Below are 6,386 nucleotides of genomic sequence, written 5' to 3'. Positions count from 1 at the left end.
GACTGGTTTCAGCTGACAGGGAGGATGTTGTAATTTAAATAACCACAAGCGTGGTGAGCAGAAAAGCATCTCGGAACAAAAAGGTTGCCTGGTGTAGCCTCAGATTCCTGTTCTTGGCAGACGGGAGTGGAACCCGATGTGGTCTTCTACTGTTGTAGCTCCTCCCCCTCAAGGTTCGGTCTGATGATGCTTTTCTTCTCACCGCAGTGGTAAAGAATGGTTATTTGAGTTACCATAGCCTTCCTGTCAGCTCAAACCAGTCTGACCTCTCTCATCAACAACACCACAGAACTGCTGCTCACCGGATGTGTTTTGTTTTTCACACCATTCTGTGAAAACCCTAGAGACTGTTTTGTGTGGAAATCTCAGGAGATCATCAGTTTCTGAAAAACAGACACCAGAAACCACACCATAGCCAAAGTCACTGAGATCACATTTTCCCCATCCTGATACATCAGGAAATGGTTTGAGGAAATGAGGTCTGCTAATGTCACTTTGGAAAGCTTAGAAGCTCTTCTGAAATTCCCTGGAACTGGTTAATAGGATGTGTTTTGTAACCTGTTGTGTACACTCTTCTAAAACCAAGAGTTCTTCCCTGGTTCTTTAATGGTTCCTTGGATAATAAAGTATTATTAGTATCCTTATTTTATAGAAACTTTAAAGATTCAAAATTCCTGTCAGAAATGATTCTAAGTAGAACTCTCTTTTTTTGGAAGCTAAGAATGATTGATTATCCAGTAAACCCTTAAAGAACCTTTAAAGAACACTTTTTTATCTAACAGTGTATGTATTAACTGGGTAATTATGAGGTACAAACTCCACATTATTGCTCTTTATGTTCTTTTTAGGACCTGCCATTTAGAATGTAGCTATCTTGGTACTGAACCGTTAGAAAACAGGGTTCCTCAAGAGTTTTTTAAGGGTTTATTGAATAATTAAGTGTTCTTAGCCTGCTAAAATAGGGAATAGGGAAACACTGTGTTGTAGGGTTCCCAGAGGGGCAACCAAAAAAACCTTAAGGGTTCTACATGTTCTAAGAGTTTGTATTTCATTTTATAGTTTTTAAATAGCTTTGCTGTATGAATGTGGCAGAAAATCATTATTGGTACTAGCAGTAGAAGTACACTCTAAGAAGAAAATGGTTCTTGAAAGGTTCTTCAAGGGTTTACTATTTATGTAAGGGTTATAAACTTGACTTTCCTTAGCATTCTGATAGGGAAATGCTCTGTTCTAGGGTTCTACGTGGAACCTTTAAGGGTTCCCTGAGAAGTACAAGCCTTAAGTTCTAAATTTTCCAATTTTTGTCCTTATTTCTTCACCCACATAGTATCTGTAAGCATTTCCCCAAAGGGGGAAGAGAAAAACTCTTCAGGGATCTAAAAGAAACTTTCTGTGATTTATACTGCTTTTATTTATTCCGTTTTATAGTTTTGTGGTATAATTGTGACCAGAAAACAGGTTCTTCAGGGTTCATTTGATCATTAAGGTTATTCGTTTCTGTCCTTAGACTTCTGAGAGTGAAACACTCTACACAGAACCTTTAAGACTTGCCCAGGTAAGGACAACTTTCTAAGAGTGTGGTTTTAGAGGAAATCTGAGATTGTTCAGGTCACATGACATACACAGCCACGTTCTCTGAAATTTCAATTGTTTTAGATGCCAGACATTTTGAAGTCTTAACAAGGATGATAAGGATAAGATGACATTAATGACGTAAACGTTTAAAGAAGTAGATTAAATCTGAGATGTTTATGTAAGGAAAATGACCATTTTGACCCGTATATAATTATTCCTGACTTTCTCTTCATCCTTCATCCTTTAATTCACGCTGATATTAAATTTGTTTCCTTGTTCATAACCAGGATGACCTGATCATCCAGATTCCAGGATTCCCTCACAATATTAAAAGTGTGTGTTGTGCCTCTCGCTGAAATCGTGTCTCCTTTCCTTGCAATCCATGTAAATGTTTTGGTACTTTGTAAGTAAAATGTCTTGAACACACATGAAAATCCAGAACGGGGAAACACGGAAAACCTGCACTAACCTACAAAAGAGAGTTTAAAGGAACACCCAGGACACATACACACACACACTCATCTAAAGATTGGAGCGTGCCATGCGCCTGCTGGACCTGTTCGGGGAAGGTTTCTCAGATGCCGCACTTGCAAATGAGAAGTTCAGTTTTAATTTGCTTGCCACTGTACCTGCTCAGGTAGAGTGAGTGTTGACCGAGGTGTCTTGTACCCGCTCCAGGACTGTCCTTCAGCAGAAAAGGATTTTTTTTATTTTAAGTGCCACTTTTGGACTTGTTATTATACCCACTCGGAGTGACTGATGAAAAAAGGAAGGATGGTAACAGCGAGAGAGAGACTGTTAAGCCTGATGTGGCTTTTCGTCTGCATCATGCTGCAGTTTGCTGCACCTGCACAAGGTATGTTTAACGTTTTACATTTCACCACAACATTTGGCTCGGTTACAGCGTTTAACCAAGATTTCGGTTTTGTGGGAATGTATTTCTTTTTTTTTTTTTTTAAATCTGGGATGCTACCTTAGGGAGAAATGGTTTGTAGAACATGTCATAACATTATGAATAGAAGTTACATAAATAGCTGTATGTAGATGTGATATGATGACGTGAAAAAAAATGGGATGATGTTGATATGGTGATGTTTCTGCACAAATCTTGCCTCAGTTGTCCAGCTCACATGTCAGGGTTCAGTGACTTGTAAAGTGGTAAGATTTCAGAAATATGCAATTTTTTCGACCAAATTTCCAAACACTCCGCTTCAACGAAAATAATATAAAATGTTCATAAAGTATGTACTTTTTGTATAAGAATGTAATGATATTTTTTGTCCTGCAAAAACAATGCAGGATTTCAGTCGTCAGCATGGGTGTGTACTGGGGAAGGTTTTGTTTATGAGGAGCAAAGATTAGAATAGTCAAAAAATTGCACATTTCTTAGTCAAATGAGTAAAAGGCACTGACACAACAGCCAGAGCAGGGTTCTGAAAAAAAAAGGATAAAAATCCCAAAAAAATCTCAAGGTTTGGAATCTCATAATTGGTACGATGGAATAATTTTGACATCTATGACCAGTAAAAAAAAAAAAAAAAAAGATTTCTCGCTGTACGATACCTTAAGGTAAAATGGTAAAAATCAGTCAATCAATTTAAAAAAAAATTGTTGTCTGATATTCATACTTGTTTTTAAATATTTATTTTGAACTTCTGTTTTTTTGTTGTTGTTGTTGTTGTTGTTTTAGCATAAAGTCCACATAAATATGTTACTACACAAAACTCTTCTCCAGTATGTTGTAGATTTGTTAATGACCTTAAAACCAAATTGGGAAATGCCTTTTTTTGTTTCATTCGTAATTTTAGATATATACACTGCATGTACCATTTTATACTAGAAAAAATCATTAGCACATTTGTTAAGTAGGCAATTTGGCTTTACAAACTTTACCAGTCAGAATTCACCTTGTCATCTATGTCAGTGTAATGTTAGGATTCAGGTATGTAGCATTCAATAGTTTTTCTTTTTTAAAAAAATATTTTGCTTGTTTTTCATCACTGCAGATTCATTTTGGGGCTAAAATTAATGAACGACCTTGAATGACCCGGATTTACATCAGTGATTACTGCGTAGATTACAGATTAGCATTAGCATTAGGGCCTGATGTACTGCTAATACGGATCACTACGTACTTTTTTAAAAACTAACGAGAGCATGAGGGTAAAGGAGGATGCAATTTAATCGGCCAAAATTTATTTCTGCATTTGTTGATTCCATTTAATTTTATATCATTTATGATAACAGAATTAGGTTCCAGGATAAACAGAATACAACCAGAGAATAAAGCATGTAGAACAGCGGGTGTGCTTCCTGTTCACGCTGAAATGTACTGCAGTGATGCTTTTTTTCCATATCTGGATTCATGAATATTTAATTTACGGACTTTGTGTGGTAAAGCAAGTAGAAACAATTAAAAACTAGTCACTGTTTAATTTTCTAAAAACAAATTTTAAGAAAAAATTTATTAATTTACCATTTTAGTGTGTGTCGGATATAACACAGATGTATGAACACAATGTACACAGATATAGCTAAGAAAATAATTCAAAACATTCTGTAGTTTTGTCATTTTATAGCTAGCTAAGCTGTCCTTGTGCGTAATGTAGCTAACAAGCCTGCACTGCTAAGTAAGTTCTCTTGAATGAGTTAGATGTTAGCAGTTAGCATTGAGTTAGATGTTAGCAGTTAGCACTGAATTCACCTACTTGCTAAAACATTTCACCATTAAAACCATTAAAGTGACTGGAAAGTGAAATTTGCAGACCACTGTGTCTTGATGTGTACTATTTGTGCCCACATGACTATTATAATGCTTTTAACTTTGCAATGAATTGATATAAATTATAAACTGACAGTTAGCATGGTACTAACTAGCTAGCTAGCTTGTTTTATGATGTTCAAAATCAGGACCTTGTGTTATTCCACTCTCTTTCATAACTTCTCTTTGTTTATATATACATTAAAAAACAACATTTCAGATTAATCACCTTAGAAGTGCTGGAATAAAACTTCATTAAATAAATTTCAATAATCATATGTTCTTTGTCTCCCTGCCTCTGATCTACAGGACAGATCTACACCAACTTCCCTGAGAACACCACCGTGAACATGGGCAAATCTGCCACCTTCACCTGCACCATCACACCAGGAAACGGGACGCTCAACTTTACCGCACGGCTCCCTCAAAATAGCTACGTCCTGCAATGCCCCGGACAAAACGTCAAGTTCCCCTCCATGGTTCGGGATTTTACTGTTTTTCCCCATAAATGTCCCAAATGTTTTTAACAATCTTATGCTAATACTCGAGTACAAAATTTAGCACTCCCTCACTACTAAAAAAAATAATTCTAAGATTTTAAAATTGTCACGTGTGTGTATCAACTGTAAAATCTTTAGTTTTCATTTTTATTAATTTTAAGATGTTTGTATCAACAGTAAAATAGTTAAGATGTTAAATAAGCTACAGATAAAATTAATTCTAAGATGTTAAATAGGACATGGTGTTTTAAGAGCAAAATAGTTAGCTACAGATAAAATTAATTTTAAGATGTTAAATTTGACATGTGTTTGTATGTTTGTATGGTAACAATGACCTGTGGGTGTATCGACAGTAAAATAGTTTGAAAAGATGGAAAATAAAGAAATTTCAGTCTTTAAATCTGATTTGAAGAAAGCAGTGTATGATGAAGAACAAACACAGACGTCAGGAGCGATGTGTCATCTTAGCATCCACTATTAGACCATTTTTATTACTAGCGATAATGAAGGAACAGCTGCGGGACCCTAACACAATGAATGGCCTCTTTCTGTGCACAAACTTTTGAATTCAAATATAGCTATTATCAGTTTTCCTTGTGTAAGTCATGCTTTTGCCCCTTTTTTTTTACCTGACTACTCTTTTTCTCTCCTCCAGTCATTGTATGGAAATTGTGAGGGCAGTACTACTCAACTTACTGCTACGTGGCAGATGTCAAACATTGGCAACGACATTAACGGCAGTGCTTTCATATGCGCCGCCAGCGGTCTCGATGTACAAACCGGATACCTTTGGATTACAGGTATGTTTTTAGGACAAGCAACGCCAAAAGAATAAGGGTCAAACTCATCAGGAGAGAACTCTTAGCAGTAAAATGACTTTGTAAAAAGTAGCTAGCTACTCTGAGTCGCTTTGTGAACAAATCTAATGAACGGTTTAGTAACGATGCTAACGATAGCCTGTCACAATGATTACTTATACAGTACTTTGCTCTGAGCAATACACAGATCACTATTGTTCTCAACAACCAATCACTGTTCACCCTTCTTCTCAACGACCAATCACTGTTCACCCTTCTTCTCAACGACCAATCACTGATCACCATTGTTACGACCAATCCCTGATCACCATTATTCCCAACGACCAATCACTGATCACCATTGTTCGCAGCAACCAATCACCGATCACCATTATTCCCAACGACCAGTCCCTGATCACCATTATTCCCAACGACCAATCACTGATCACCATTGTTCGCAACAACCAATCACCGATCACCATTATTCCCAACAACCAATAACTGATCACCATTATTCCCAACAACCAATAACTGATCACCATTGTTCGCAACAACCAATAACTGATCACTATTGTTCCCAATGACCAATCCCTGATCACCATTCTTCTCAACAGCCAATCACTGATCACTATTGTTCCCAATGACCAATCCCTGATCACCATTCTTCTCAACAGCCAATCACTGATCACTATTGTTCCCAATGACCAATCCCTGATCACCATTCTTCTCAACAGCCAATCACTGATCACGACC

Source organism: Pangasianodon hypophthalmus, chromosome 22 (assembly GCF_027358585.1).
Source record: "Pangasianodon hypophthalmus isolate fPanHyp1 chromosome 22, fPanHyp1.pri, whole genome shotgun sequence".
In the NCBI taxonomy this organism is placed as follows: Eukaryota; Metazoa; Chordata; class Actinopteri; order Siluriformes; family Pangasiidae; genus Pangasianodon; species Pangasianodon hypophthalmus.
Note: the sequence above shows the minus strand (reverse complement) of the source record.